Consider the following 16,978-nt stretch of genomic DNA (forward strand, 5'->3'; position numbering starts at 1 on the left):
CAGGATGCAGATTCAAGATGGAACACCAAGCACATGGATCATGTATCCTTCCTCCTCTTGTGTCCTATTGAAATGGTAGAAAAGTGATCAGTTTTTTTTTTTCAGTGAACCTATCACAAAGCCGGCAAGAAAGGAATCAAGTGGAAGAACAGAAAGTCCAAAGGAACCAGGAAGAGAGAAAGCAAATACGATCAAATGAACAAAGGAAACAGGGTGGGAAAACAGCATTTCAAAACTGTAGTGCTCAATGAAACTTCAAGATGTAAGTCAACTGATACAAAAAGCAGGAATGGAACCTGGGGCACTCATTAAAGTGATTAGTAAAGAGCTAAATGCCAGTTGAGCCAAATAGCCCCTTCCAATTTCTGGGGTTATAAGGACTAACATTTGTTGAGGACTTACAAAAGCCAGGTACACAGTGAATCTTCATAACAATTCTCTGAAGTAGGTTTTATTATTATCCTTATTTGTTAAATGAAGAAACTGAGGTACAGAGAAGTTAAGCATCTCAATTACAGTCACTTGGCTAGTAAGTGATAGCATCCAAACCCAGGAACAGTTTGGCTCCAGAAAAGATGTTTCTAATAGCCATCTATATTATACTGCCATAGAAGGGCAGTTAAAAACTGCTCCTTTATGAAATTGGAGACCTTCAAATTCAGGATTGCAGACTGAGCACCAACTGTAGCCTTACCTTCCTGGACCATCCCCAGAAATAATAGCAACAAAAAAAAATTTCAGCATTCATTTCTACAGTGAAAAGCAAAAAACGTTTTCATAGGACCAGAAATTTTGAGGACTCATGAAAAACAGAAGTCAAAAGGGATCAAAGAAAAAAATGGCAAACCAAAACACTTACAAAAAAGGACTAATGAGAAAAGAGGATGGAGGCCTAGGGTACTTGAAGCCCAGACTTGGCAGTTACTGCGGAGAGAAGTAGGCCTTGGGGCAGCTGAGACCAGTGCCCACCTGCCCTTGGCCTGTGCTGTTGAGTAACAGAAATGCTGGCCCCTGAGAACTATGACCTGAGGCACTTGGGTCCTGGACATGGAACAAAACCCTGGGTAAAAGGAGGAGAAAATGGCACCCACTCTCCTCTGGAGAATAAAGACAGAAGCATGTCTACCTCTCCTTCACTCCCTGGCCCTCTCCCAAAGACAGGTTTCACGGACAGGCTAACAGGGAAGCTCCATTCTGAAGAAGAATGCAAAACCATGAGGCACTAATATTTGATGTAGAACATCACCAAACATAACAAGTGGAAGCAATTTGCACCCTGAGGAATTAGAGCAAACAGAATAAACCTCTAGCATAGGAAAAAATAATGTCCTCAAATACATGAAAGTGAATATGACATCTATAAAGTAATTCAAGTGTAGGTCTTAAAAACTAGAAATTTGATCATTTAAATCAAAAAATAAACTCAGTACATAAGCTAAGTAGCAAAATGGACAATTAAAAGCAAATTATTGAGCTAGATGATCAGAATGAGGAATTCTTCTATGACATAACTCAAGAGATTGAATGTATAACAAAACAAGAGGCTCAGAGGTTAGACCCAGATGTTTCAACACTTATCTAATTATCATCCCAGAAAGGAGAATATATAGTATGGAAGGGAAGAAATATTCAAGGCGATATCCAGAAAGGAGAATATATAGTATTCTCTCTATATAGTATAGAAGGGAAGAAATATTCAAGGCGATAATGGAAGAAATTTTCAACAAGATGGTAGGACCCACTAAGTGCCAAACAGGATGAATAAAAAAGACACTTATAGTGTATACTCAGAACTCCAAAGACAGAAGCAAAAATCTCAATTGCTTCATAGAGGGAAAATATCCTGATTCCAAATAAAGAAACAAGTATCAGACTGACATAGGCCTTCCCATCATCCATAGTACATGCAAAAATGTCTTCTTGGGGCCATTTCTTAAAATCTCATATGGAAAAATTAATCTAGAATTCTACGTCCAGCCAATTGTCATTCAAGAGTGAATCAAAATAAAGACATTTTTGAACATACAAGGAATCAGAACTTTTTTGAACCAATAAATTCTCTCTCAATGAATGGCTCAGTTTTATTTCAGCAAAAAAAAATAAAAGACAAAGAAAAGCAAACAAAAAATGAGTCTAAGAGTTCGATCCAGAAAAGCAATGATAAGCAAAGATAATAATATAAATAATAATAGTATATATACTGTATCATATGTATCATAGCATATGTAATAAATATAATTATAATATATAAATATATAATATCTATTATATAAATAGTATATAACATATAGTACACTATATAACATATTCAACCATAATGATATAAATAAAATAATATATGTCAAGTATACAAATATTTCTAATAATTGGGAACTAAAATCTCAGATAATCTCAACATGAGAAATAGCTGGGGAGTAGTGAGGAGGAAATATAAGCATTCTAATGTTCTTATCTTTTTTTGCAAAATTATATAGATATTGACAAAAATATTCATAGAAAAATGTTCAGTGCTATTCAATTTTTAAGACCAATCACCAGATTAGAAATATAATGTAAAGATTGTAAAATTCCAAACCTTAGGATGGAGGTAGAAATGGAACAGAAAAATGATCTTTTTAAGAAAGAGCAAACAGAGGGAAAAAAGTTTTTAAATGAATGGAAACTAGAAAACAAAATAAGATAGCACATAGATTCAAGCATATCACTAATCATAATAAATACGAATGAGTTTTAAAATCTTTAAAATCAAAGACATTAAGGAAGATAAAAAGAACATGCAGAAAGATTATTTCAACAAAATTTGGGGATCTGGAAACAGAAAGGTAAATGGTTACTGACTTAGGGTACCTGAACTAAACACAATCTCTTGACTGGAGGAAATGAGATACAGCAGAGGGAAGGGTTACCATATGAAAAACAGAGGAGTAACTGGAAGTCTAGGTATATACAGAATCTTGAGACCCAGTGCCTATTCTCACCTATCTCAAAATGCTTTCAGTGGTGCATTTATCCTTCAGACAGAACACCAGGAGATTCTTCTTTGAGAAATAAGAACAACCTAAAAGAACAGACCAAAGGATCAGAAATTCCCCAATTACCTGGTCAATATCCCTGCTGGGTCAATAGCCCCAGCTATGATCACAAAGTTTCCCATCAGTTTTCTAGTGTCCATTCTTAAATGAACATAGAACCAAGGACCAATATATATCTGAAGAAAGCACCATAGGAAAGATCAAAGCTATACTAGAATAAAGAAAGTTGGAGGAAATTGTTTTAAAGAAAACTTTGAAAAATACTATCTTTAATATTCTCGGAGAAATAAAAGAAAATATTATATCCATAAAATAAGATTAGAATGCTTTTAATAAGAAGCATGCAGTGCAAAAACATCTCTGAAAATTAGATATATGATGGATAAATATTAGAACACTGGGAACAAAGAGAAAATCCTAAAACTTTCAGAGGCTAAAATTAGGTGGTGTGCACATTAAAAAAGAAAAAAGAATTGAAATTATATCATACTTCTTAATGTCAACACTGGAAACTTGAAGAAAATGGAACAATGCCTCCAAAAATTCTGAGGGAAATGGATTCCAACACAGAATTTATTTTAAATCCAGTTAATCATCAGTCAAATAGAAGGGTAGAATAAAGATGTTTTCAGAAATGTAAGATGTCAAAACTTACATCCCACACACTGTTTCTCAGAAAGCTGTTGGGAGAGGCATTCCTCCAAAATGAGCAAGTCAAACAAGAAATAACATGTGAGATCCCGGAGCAGGGAATTCAACCCAAATGCAATGAGGAAATTCCCCCAAATAATGGTGAAAGTGGTCCCCAGATGATAGCTATGCAAACAGCTGGGGAAAAAAACAGTTCGAACTAGAGAAATTCAGACATTTCCAGAGAGAATTCTCCAAAAAGACAAAATTGATGGCATACCCCATGTGCTCAAACATATATCAAAAGAATATTTAAGAATTAGCAGAAATTTTGGGTATAAATCAATGACAAATATATTTTTTAATAAAAATAAAAAACTGAATCATTCCAGTGAGAGCAAAAAGATGTGCAAGATGTCTTTGAATAAGTTTACATGGTCATAATCACAAAAATGTAATGTTGATTTAATCAAAATTATATATACACTCATCAGAAAGATGGGTGGAATGGAAGACTGCTTGGGGGAATTGATAAAGGAATCATAAATCTTCAATTTCCACTATAGAAGATCAATAGATAACGCCCAAACTTAAAAAAAAAACCCAGAAGTAACAGAAATACATGTTTTTTAATAAGCTTTTTAGAGCTATTTGACTCAATCTGAAAATAGCAACAACAACTTAGAGAGAATCATGAACTACTTTGCTAAAAAAAAAAAAAAAAAAAAAAGACTCCCTCCAGCCTACAAAGAAATGAGAACTTAAACTGTCAACAGGCTTCTCATCACCAACACTGCATACCAGATACCAGATTGCAACACCTTCAAAGGTCCGAAGAAAAATAATTTTCAAGCTGGAATTCTGATACCTATCTGAATTATCAAATATTATAAGAATAAAAGAATATAATTTCAGCCCTGTATGGATTTAAAAACTTTTCATTTATGCATCCTATATTTCTCTAGAAAAACCTTAAGTAACACAAAAAAGGAATGCAAGAAACAATGAAATGAGATACAAGGTGCCATGGCAACTGAGTATTACCTAAAAGACAAGAAAACCAAAGAGGCAAATCCATGTTCTTTGGCAATTGGGATATTTTTTCCAATAGGTAGAGTTCAGAGACACAGTGTCTTAGTTCTTTATTTTTTTAGAGCAAACCTGCCAAAACCTGACTTGGCAATGAAGAACATTTTAATACTGTGTTGTTTTTATTTGGGTTTAAATTTTTAGAAACGATCTATGGATAAATCAGGGAATGCTGATCATAGGGAATTCAATATCATACTATAAATGTTATAGACACTGGCCATGAAAAATAAGAACAAAAGTTGTTTAAAAGCAGGAAATTGAAGGGACTGTGGTTAAGGAACTATATATACAAAGTTTCTCATCTTCCACAGTTAAGAATTAAAAGGTGTCATCCAAATTGTGAATTATGAATCATAAATATTTTAAATTATAAACGAAAGCCCCAAAAGAAATACAACAGAAGCAGTTAAAAGTACTTGTACTCCCTTTGAGAAATGGAATTAGGGGTAGGGAGAGATGACAACCATTATTTTTCATCTTATGTATTTTTTTTCCTTTGTGTCTGAATACTTTTACTATGCTGCTATGGTCTGAATGTTTGTGTCCCCCCAAATTTGTATGTTGAAATCCTAACCTCTAAAGGTGATGGTAATAGGTGGGACCTTTGGGAGGTGAATAGTCATCAGGGTAGAACCCTCATGGGTGGGATCAGTGCTTTTATAAAAGAGACCCCCCCAGAGCTCCTGAACCCCTTCTACAATGTGAGGATGCAGTGAGAAGCCTCCAGCCTGAAGAGGGCCCTCACCTGATCATACAAGCACCCTGACTCAGACTTCCAACCCTCAGAACTCTGACGAATAATGTCTGTTTTTGTAGGTTACCCAGTCTGTGGTATTTTGCCATCGCAGCCTGACATATGCCTAGATACAACTTTAATTTTTTAAAAAGACTAGCTTAAAATGAGAAAAATAAAATTCAGGTGTACCTTCATCACTAGGAAATTGGTGGTACATCCTCCAATAGATGGTGAGGTATCCATGCAGGGAATCCTGGTGGATACAGAATGGAAGGATGGATGCTGGAAAGACAGAAGGGAAGCTTGAGGCCCTCGCAGAAGGATGTCCACAGGTGTTAGTAAAAATGTTTTTCATTCACTTATTTGGTTAATATTAATCAAGGGACTATTATGGGCCTAGAACTGTGTTAAGCACTAGGCATACATTAGAGAACTCACAATCTGGCAGGGAAGATAAACAATAAATAAATAAACATAGAAATAAGTGTATAGCTACATTAGGACTTCCATACAGAGACCGAGTCCCAAGAAAAGGCCTTTATGTTGCAGCAAACAAATATGTAACATGGCCAGTTTTGTGTTAAAAGGGTATATAAATACAAAAGTATGCATTACAGATGTTGGTTTAAACATACATAGAAAGGGGACTGAAAAGTTGTACAACAAAAGGTCGGCCTTAGGAGCAGTAAGTGGAGGAAATGAAAGATTTCCATTTTTTACTTCCTACATTTGCTTCAGACTAGTATTTATTTTGCAATTTTATAATTTAAAAATTAAAAATAACACAAATTTATAGTAAAAGTAATGAAAACTAGTCAAGAGAGTGGACAATTGGACAATACGCTATTCATCATTTCTGGAAGAAAAAAATTAAGACATTTTCCCCATGGATAGTTGTTAACATTATATTACTAGAAAAAGGAAGAATGCTATTATTATAATTTATTAATTATATTTATTATTAACAAATGTATTAGCAAGCACTTAGCCAATGGTAATTTCTAGAATGTTAATTTATGGTCCTTTAAAAAATATTGAATTACCCAGGCATTAATTCCTACTTCTGTATCATAGGCCTCTTATGCCTTAATTAAGATAATTTTTGTAGGGAGAGCTCAGTATTTTGCAAGTTGTTAAAATGTAATAATTCAGTTCACTTACATTCAACAAACTTTTTGACAAGAGTCTGTGTGAGAGGACCTTTGCCAGGACCTGAAGGACACGAATGTGAGTAAGACAGAAAAGCAGCTCACAGGAAATTCACAGGGGAGTCTCAGTGTCCATACAAGGATCTCGCCATTCCTTGAAAGCCACGGGAATCTTTCATAGCCAGCCTGTGGGGCTCATCTTCTCATTTCTGTATCAAGTTATTAGGTTATTTTTCAAGGTAACCAGGAGTCATGTGGCCCTTTTGGTTAAAATAGGTTTGAAACGTGACCCTGAGGCATTAAACATAGGTTCGATATTTGATACTGTGCTCTTTTCTTGGAGTGTTTTCAACAACCAAAATTAGGGTTGTGCTGTGCCCAGAAGTGGAATGTAACCACATTTGTGTGCACCAATGATATAGCTTTAGTGTCACATTTCCAGCTGGGTTTGTAGATGCACCAACTCTGTGTGGGTGGAATATTGGCTCTACCTCCTCAAGGCTTCATTTGGCATTGATTTGAATTCAGCTGCAGGTCTGTATCTGGTGACTATGAGCAGGTTTAATTGCTCTTTCATGATTTACTATTGCCAGAGACCAAAAATATCCAGCATCCCAGTGTTTGTACCTTTTTAATGACACTTTTTACCATTTGTTCATTTATATGTTTACAAGTGTTATCTTCCCCCTTGAGAATGCGAGTTCTATGAGGACAAGGGAACTGTCTTATTGTTTGGTGCCTCCCAGTTGGGTGCAAAATGTCTAGAAACAAAATTTTGATTAGCGTTTAGTGAATTTTTTAAAATATTACTTAGCTGGGCACCTGGGTGGCTCAGTCGGTTGAGCGTCTGACTCTTGATTTTGGCTCATGTCATGATCTCACGATCCGGAGATTGAGCCCCACATTGGTGTCTGTTCTAGGCATGGAGCCTGCTTAAGATTCTCTCTCTCTCTCTCTCTCTCTCTCTCTCTCTCTCTCTCTCTGTCTCTCTCTCTCTCTCTCTCTCTCTCTCTCTCTCCCCCTCTCCTTCTGCCCCTCCCCAACTCGTGTGTGAACTCACATGCTCTCTCTCAAATAAATAAATAAACAAACAAACAAACATTTAAAATATTACTTACTGGACAGTCTACCCTGCAGTTATATATTTATTGCTTCCATACACATTCATCCCCGTTTCCCTAAAGATACTGAATCTTTGACTCAGTATTTGAAGAGCATTTATGAGAACTGGGCTCTAATCACAGTAACAACATGTACTGATTCTTTTTTATGTTCTGGACTATGTACTAAGCATGTGTGTGTGTATTTATTTACATGTTGTATTATTTTATCTTTACAACAATCTTTTAGTCAGGAACTATTTTATCACTACTGCACACACGGAGAATCAAGGCATAGAAGTAATGTGCCCCACAAGACACAGCTAATAAAGGGTAGATACAGGATTTGAGCCTACACCCTTCTGTCTTTTGAGCTTAAATAGTTAACCACTGCATTATACTAAAGGTGACATTCCCAAGACTATGAGAGAAAATGGTAAAGACATATATTAATCTCATGAGTGGTAGAGGCAGGAAGGGCAGTTTAGAAAGGCATGGCTATGACTGGAATGTTAATCTTTGGGTTAGGGAGAAGTTAATTCCAGTAACATGGAATTCCTTTGCTTTAATAAGAATAATGTACTTGACAAGTCATTTCCTTATGTTTTTCAGGAAGCATGTAGTCACTTGTCATTTATTTACAACATGAGATTAATTACAACTCATTTTGTAATTTGTACAAATATGCATAATGAACTATTTACAATATTTAGACCCATGATTAGGGCATATAATTATAGCACAATGGCTTGTGGTTTTTTTCACAAGGGTTAATAAAATTCATCTCTTTTTTTCCCAAAATTCCTTTTTAAAAATCCCAATGCTTAACTAATTATTACTATTATCCTTTCTTTCTAACCTTTTTAGTAAACCGTTCTCCCCTTCACATAGGAGCATTTCTAAAGCTTCGAAATCAGAAAGGCCTGGGTGTACATCTTGGTCTGCCACTCTCTAGTTGTGTGACATAACACATGTCACTTCATCTCCCTAAGCTTCAGATATCCACATGTGTAGTAGGAAAATGGAATCCTAACTTGCCAAGTTCTTTTAGAAGAAAGTAGATGAAGCTCATAACACAGGATTTGGACCCTAGTAACCATAATGATGATGATGATGACAACAACAACGATGACAACAGCAACCTTTACTGAGTGCCCACTATTTGCCAGGCACTTTTCTGAGTGCATTATATGGACAAACTTATTTACTCCATGAAAAGGAACAAGCAGTAGTCACTGGAATAGCAGTGCTCAGTTTGAGGACTGTATGCCCATGCCACTATTTCTCTACTGGAATCACAGTGATGGAAAGTTTTAAAACTCACTGTAGCTCCTTGGTATTTACCCAGGTGAGTTGAAAACTTAGGTTGATGCAAAAACCTGCACACGAATGTTTAAAATAGTCTTGTTCATAATTGTCAAAACTTACAAGCAACCAAGAAGTTCAATTAAGTGGTTAGATAAACAGATTGTGGTACCTCCATACAATGAGTATTTTTCATTAATAAAAAGAAACAGATGATCAAGCCACAAAAAGATTGAGGAACCAGAAAAGCACCCTCCTAAGTTGATATGAATATGAAAAGTCATATAGTTGGAATATGACTCCAACTATAAGACATTCTGGAAAATGTAAAACTATAGAGATAGTGAAAACTATGGAGATGAGTGGTTGCCAAAGGTTCAGGAGGGAAGGAGGGAGGAACTGTTGAAGCACAAGGGATTTTTAAATCAGTGAAACTATTCTATGTGATACTGTAATGGTAGGTACATGTCATTATATATTTATCAAAACCCATAGAATGTACAAAGAGTGAACCCTAAGGAAAACTTTTGGAGTTAATAATAAGGTACCAATATTAAGATTGAATCATCAATTGTAAAAAATGTACCACACTAATGCAATATGTTAATAGGAGAAACTATGTGTTTGGGTGTGGAGAGAGTAGCATATGGGAACTCTGTACTTACTGCTCAATTTTTCTTTAAACCTCAAATTGCTCTAAAAAATAAAGTCTGTTAATTTGTAAAAACATACCAGATTGTACACTTAAAAATAGAGAATTCTTTCAGAGAGTTAATAAAAATATTTTTCATGGCACCTGAGTGGCTGTCGGTTAAGCATTCAACTCCTGATTTCGGCACAAGTCATGATCTCATGGTCATGAGATCAAGCCTCGCATCAGGCTCCTTGCTGGGTGGGTGTGGAGCCTACTTAAGATTCTCATTCTCCCAAATGCAGAGGGGCCAATGTGGTGGAGAAGTAGCCAAAGGACTTTGAACCCCAAGAGTCTGGGAGGAAAAGAGACTGAGTCTACCAGGGAGAAACCTGGACAACCTGCATAGGCAAGGAGGGGAGGGATCCCCTTCTGTGGAGAGACAAAGGGAAGAGAAAGAGCGGATGGGGAAGCATAAGACTGTATCTGACCAAGAGAAAAAAACCTCAGACCAGGACGGAGAGGGATCCCATCTCTAACTGCAGGGCTTTCTTTGGACAGGGATTGGCTGTCCTATTCATGCACCTGGGGGGGGAAGGGAGTCACCTCCGGGTTTGGTGGTAGGTCAGGGGTGCAGTCTGCAGTAGGAGAAACCCATCCCCTCCCCTGAAGGGCTGAGGCACAGGACAAAATCAGCCGGGACCACATATCGGTCAGCATTGACAGGTGCTTCCCCAGTACCAGGGCGCATGGAGTGGGAATTTAAATCCCAGCCAAGTGCCAGGGCACAGGAGTCTCGTCTGCACCTGCGGCACAGTGAGTTTGGCTCCAAAGGAGTGTTTTGGGACACTAAGTCATGGAGAAGAGACTGGGGGGTCTCCATCTTTCTCCCCACCACCACCAAACTGGGGCCTCAGGGATCCCACCTCTAGGCCACAGGGGAGGTGGGACCAGCCTTCACCAAACCATGCCCCTCCATGCCTGGTAATGGGTAACTGCATATCTACTGGAGTGAGAGAGAAGCTATGGAACCAGACGGACCCCTCCTCCACCCCAGAGCTACTACCCTGCCTGGATTAATTCTAGGTCAATTCTGTATAGATATATTCTCCCTTCCATTTCTCCTTCTTATCTCTTCCCTCCACTAGGCTGGTTACTCTGGTTATTGGTTTGTTTAAACAGACATATTTAATCCATTCTCTTGATACATGTTCTATACCTCCTTCTCTTCTTTCTCTCTCTCTGGAATAATCAAGCCATATAGTTTCTCTGTTTGGGTAACTTTATCTTCGTTTCTTTTCCCCAACCTCCTTCTTTATTTTCCTTTCTCTCTCTCTGTGTTAAGCCTTTTAGTCTCTGCCTGGTCAATGTTTATTTTTTCTTTTCCCCCCCGCCCCCGTCATTTCTCTCTTTGTATGTGCTCTTCCATCAGCACTGCCTCCACCCTGTTCTTTACTTGTAGCTGGTGTTTCTGGTGTTTTGCTTTTAGATTGTTTTCAGCTTTTGTTTTGTTTATTTGTTTGTTTGGTTTATTTGTTTGTGTGTTTGCCTGTTTTTGTTTCCTATTTGTCTGTTTGTTTTCCTTTCCAGGGCTACTTCAAGGAACAAATCAAACCACACCTGGTGGAGGGTCCAAAACATCACTACAAGTAGGGAAATAAAATAACCAAAGTCACAACAAAGAGAGCAAGTAACTGTCTCCAAAAAAACACTTCCTGAAGGGCCAGGCCCTGGACAGTGTATGACCCCCCTTTAATATAGCAGTGATCACAGGTGCAGAGCACATAACAAGCTTTTAAAACTCATAAGGGACAGAAAACTAGGCAAAATGATGAAACAGAAGAATTCTCCTCAAAAGAAATTCTAGGAAGAAGTGACAGCTAAAGAAATTGATCAAAACAGATATAAGCAACATAACTGAACAAGAATTTAGACTAATAGTCATAAAATTAATCACTGGGCTTGAAAAAAGCATAGAACACAGCAGAGAATCTATTGCTGCAGAGATCAAGGGACTAAAAAATAGTCATGATGAATTAAAAAATGAGCTGCAAAATAAAATGGAGGCGGCCACAGTGTGGACTGAAGAGGCAGAAGAGAAAATAGGTGAATTAGAAGATAAAATTATGGAAAAAGAGGAAGCTGAGAAAAAGAGAGATAAAAAAATCCAGGATCATGAGGGGAGAATTAGAGAACTAAGTGATTCAATCAAATGGAACAATTTCCATATCATAGGAATTCCAGAAGAAGAAGAAGAAGAAGAAGAAGAAGAAGAAGAAGAAGAAGAAGAAGAGAGAAAAAGGCTGAAGGTGTACTTGAACAAATCATAGCTGAGAACTTCCCTGATCTGGGGAGGGAAACAGACATTGAAATCCAAGAGGCACAGAGAACTCCCTTCAGACGTAACTTGAATCGATCTTCTGCAAGACATATCATAGCGAAACTGGCAAAATACAAGGATAAAGAGAGAATTCTGAAAACAGCTAGGGATAAATGGGCCTTGACATACAAAGGTAGACACATAAGGGTAGTAGGAGACCTATCTATTGAAACTTGGCAGACCAGAAAGGAATGGCAGGAAATCTTCAATGTGATTATCGGGACAAATATGCAGCCAAGAATCCTTTATCCAGCAAGCCTTTCATTCAGAATAGGAGAAATAAAGGTTTTCCCAAACAAACAAAAACTGAAAGAATTCATTGTCATTAAACCAGCCCTACAAGAGATCCTAAGGGGGACTCTGTGAGTGAAATGTTGCAAGGACCACAAAGTACCAGAGACACCACTACAAGCATAAAACCTACAGATAACACAATGACTCTAAACCCATATCTTTCAGTAGTAACACTGAATGTAAATGGACTAAATTCTCCAATCAAAAGACATAGGGTATCAGAATGGATAAAAAAAAAAAGACCCATCTATTTGCTGTCTACAAGAGACTCATTTTAGACCGGGGAACACCTTCAGATTGAAAGTGAGGGGATGGAGAACTATTTAGCATGCTAGTAAGCTGGAGTTGGAGTTGGAGTAGCCATATTTATATCAGACAAACTAGACTTTAAATTAAAGGCTGTAACAAGAGATGAAGAAGGGCATTATATAATAATTACAGGGTCTATCCATCAGGAAGAGCTAACAATTATAAATGTCTATACTCCGAATTCAGAAGAACACAAATATATAAAACAATTAATCACAAACATAAGCAATATTATTGATAAGAATGTGGTAATTTCAGGGGACTTTAATAGTTGACTTACAACAATGGACAGATCATCTAGACACAGAATGAGTAATGAAACAATGGCCCTGAATGATACATTGGACCCGATGGACTTGACAGATATATTTAGAACTCTACATCCCAAAGTAGCAGAATATACTTTCTTCTCACATGCACATGGAACATTCTCCAAGATAGATCACATACTGGGCCACAAAACAGCCTTCAATAAATATAAAGAATTGAGATCATACCATGCACTTTCATATCACGATGCTAGGAAACTTGAAATCAACCACAGGAAAAAGTCTGGAAAATGTCCAAAAGCATGGAGGTTAAAGAACATCCTACTAAAGAATGAATGGGTCAACCAGGCAATTAGAGAAGAAATTTAAAAATAGGTGGAAACAAGTGAAAAGGAATATACAACAATCCAAACCCTTTGGATTGCAGTGAAGGCAGTCCCGAGAGGAAAATACATTGCAATCCAGGCGTATCTCAAGAAACAAGAAAAATCCCAAATACAAAATCTAACAGCACGCCTATAGGAACTATAAGCAGAACAGCAAAGACACCCTAAACCCAGCAGAAGATGAGAAATAATAAAGATCAGAGCAGAAATAAACTATATAGGGGCGCCTGGGTGGCTCAGTCGGTTAAGCAGCCGACTTCGGCTCAGGTCATGATCTTGTGGTCCGTGAGTTTGAGCCCCGCGTCGGGCTCTGTGCTGACAGCTCAGAGCCTGAAGCCTGTTTCAGATTCTGTGTCTCCCTCTCTCTGACCCTCCCCCATTCATGCTCTGCCTCTCTCTGTCTCAAAAATAAATAAACGTTAAGAAATAAACTATATAGAATTAAAAAAAAAGTAGAACAGATCAATAAAACCAAGAGTTGGTTTTTTGAAAAAATAAACAAAATTGATAAACCTCTAGCCAGGCTTCCCAAAAAAAGAGAGGACCCAAATAAATAAAATCACGAATGAAAATGGAATTATTACAACCAATCCCTCAGAAATACAAGCAATTATCAGGGAATACTATGAAAAATTATATGCCAACAAATTGGACAACCTGGAAGAAATGGACAAATTCCTAAACACCCATGTACTACCAAAACTCAAACGGGAAGAAAAGAAAATTTGAACAGACTCATAACCAGTGAAGAAATTGAATCAGTTATCAAAAATCTCCCAACAAATAAGAGTCTAGAACAGATGGCTTCCTTGGGGAATTCTACCAGACATTTAAAGCAGAGATAATACCTATCCTTCTCAAGCTGTTCCAAAAAATAGAAAGGAAGGAAAACTTCCAGACTCATTCTATGAAGCCAGCATTACTTTGAATCCAAACCAGACAGACCCAGCAAAAAAAGAGAACTACAGCCAATATCCCTAATGAATATGGATGCAAAACTCTCAACAAGATACTCACAAATCAAATTCAACAGCATATAAAAAGAATTATTCACCATGATCAAGTGGGATTCATTCCTGGGCTGCAGAGCTGGTTCAGTATTCACAAATCAATGTGATACATCACATTAATAAAAGAAAAGATAAGAACCATATGATCCTGTCAATTGATGCAGAAAAAGCATTTGACAAAATACAGCATCCTTTCTTAATAAAAACCCTCAAGAAAGTCGGGATAGAAGGAACATACTTAAACATCATAAAAGCCATTTATGAAAAGCCCGCAGCTAATATCATCAATGGGGAAAAACTGAGAGCTTTCCCCCTGAGATCAGGAACACAACAGGGATGTCCACTGTCACCACTGTTGTTCAATATAGTGTTGGAAGTCCTAGCCTCAGCAATCAGACAACAAAATGAAATCAAAGGCATCCAAATTGGCAAAGAAGTCAAACTCACTGTTCACAGATGACATAATACTCTACATGGAAAACCTGACAGACTCCACCAAAAGTCTGCTAGAACTGATACATGAATTCAGCAAAGTCACAGGGTACAAAATCAATGTACAGAAATAGGTTGCATTTTTATACACCAATAATGAAGCAACAGAAAGACAAAGAAACTGATCCCATTCACAACTGCACCAAGAATACCTTGGAATACCTAGGAATAAATGTAATCAAAGAGGTAAAAATTCTGTATGCTGAAAACTATAGAAAATTTATGAAGGAAATTGAAGAAGACACAAACAAATGGAAAAACATTCTGTGTTCATGGATTGAAAGAATAAATGTTGTTAAAATATCAATATTACCCAAAGCAATCTACACATTCAATGCAATCCCAATCAAAATTGCACCAGCTCCTTCTCAAAGTTAGAACAATCCTAAAATTGTTATGGAACCCCAAAAGACCCCGAATAGCCAAAGTAATATTGAAGAAGAAAACCAAAGCAGGAGGCACCACAATTCCAGACTTTAGCCTCTACTCTAAGGCTGTAATCATCAAGACAGTATGGTATTGGCACAAAAACAGACACATAGACCAATGGAATAGAATAGATAACCCAGAATTAGACCCACAAATGTATGGCCAACTAATCTCTGACAAAGCAGGAAAGAATATCCAATGGAAAAAAGACAATCTCTTTAACAAATGGTGCTGGGAGAACTGGACAGCAACATCAGAAGAATGAAACTAGACTACTTTCTTACACCATACACAAAAATAAACTCAAAATGGATGAAGGACCTGAATGTGAGACAGGAAACCATCAAAGCTCTGGAGGAGAAAACAGGAAAAAACTTCTTTGACCTCAGCCGCAGCAATTTCTTCCTCAACACGTCGCCAAAGGCAAGGGAATTAAAAGCAAATATGAGCTGTTGGGACACCATCAAGATAAAAAGCTTCTGCACTGCAAAGGAAACAATCAACAAAACTAAAAGGCAACTGACAGAATGGAAAAAGATATTTGCAAATGACATATTGGATAAAGGGCTAGTATCCAAAATCTATAAAGAACTCACCAAACTTCACACCTGAAAAACAAATAATCCAGTGAAGAAATGGGCAGAAGACATGAATAGACACTTTTCCAAAGAAGACATCCAGATGGCCGACACGTGAAAAGATGCTCAACGTTGCTCCTTATCAGGGAAATACAAATCAAAACCACACTCAGATATCAGCTCACGCCAGTCAGAGTGGCCAAAATGAACAAATCAGGAGACTATAGATGCTGGAGAGGATGTGGAGAAACGGGAACTCTCTTGCACTGTTGGTGGGAATGCAAACTGGTGCAGCTGCTCTGGAAAACAGTGTGGAGGTTCCTCAGAAAATTAAAAACAGATCTACCCTATGACCCAGCAATAGCACTGCTAGGAATTTACCCAAGGGATACAGGAGTACTGATGCATAGGGGCACATGCACCCCAATGTTTATAGCGGCACTTTCAACAATACCCAAATTATGGAAACAGTCTACATGTCCATCAACTGACAAATGGGTAAAGAAGATGTGGTTTATATATACAATGGAATACTGCTTGGCAATGAGAAAGAATGAAATCTGGCCATTTGCAGCAACATTCATGGAGCTGGAGGGTATTATGTTAAGTGAAATAAGTCAGAGAAAGACAGATACCATATGTTTTCACTCTTATGTGGATCTTGAGAAACTTAACAGAAGACCATGAGGGTGAGGAAGGGGGAAAAATGTTACAGAGAGGGAAGGAGGCAAACCATAAGAGACTCTTAAATACTGAGAACAAACTGTGGATTTAAGGGAGGTAGGGGAGAGGGGAAAGTGGGTGATGGGCATTGAGGAGGGCACTTATTGGGATGAGCACCGGGTGTTGTATGGAAACCAATTTGACAATAAATTATATTTTAAAAAAAGATTCTCTCTCTCCCTCTCCCTCTGCCCCTCCCCCATGAGTGAGCACAGGTGCATGCATGTATATGCGCACGCACTCTCTCTCTCTTAAAAAGAAAATATCCCTGGGTGCCTGGGTGGCTCAGTCGGTTAACCATCCAACCTCAACTCAGATCATGATCTCACGATTCCTGAGTTAGATCCCCGCATTGGGTTCTGTGCTGACACTCAGAGCCTGGAGCCTGCTTCAGATTCTGTGTCTCCCTCTCTTTCTGACCCTGCCCCACTTGC

Source organism: Neofelis nebulosa, chromosome 6 (assembly GCF_028018385.1).
Source record: "Neofelis nebulosa isolate mNeoNeb1 chromosome 6, mNeoNeb1.pri, whole genome shotgun sequence".
NCBI classification, from domain to species: domain Eukaryota; kingdom Metazoa; phylum Chordata; class Mammalia; order Carnivora; family Felidae; genus Neofelis; species Neofelis nebulosa.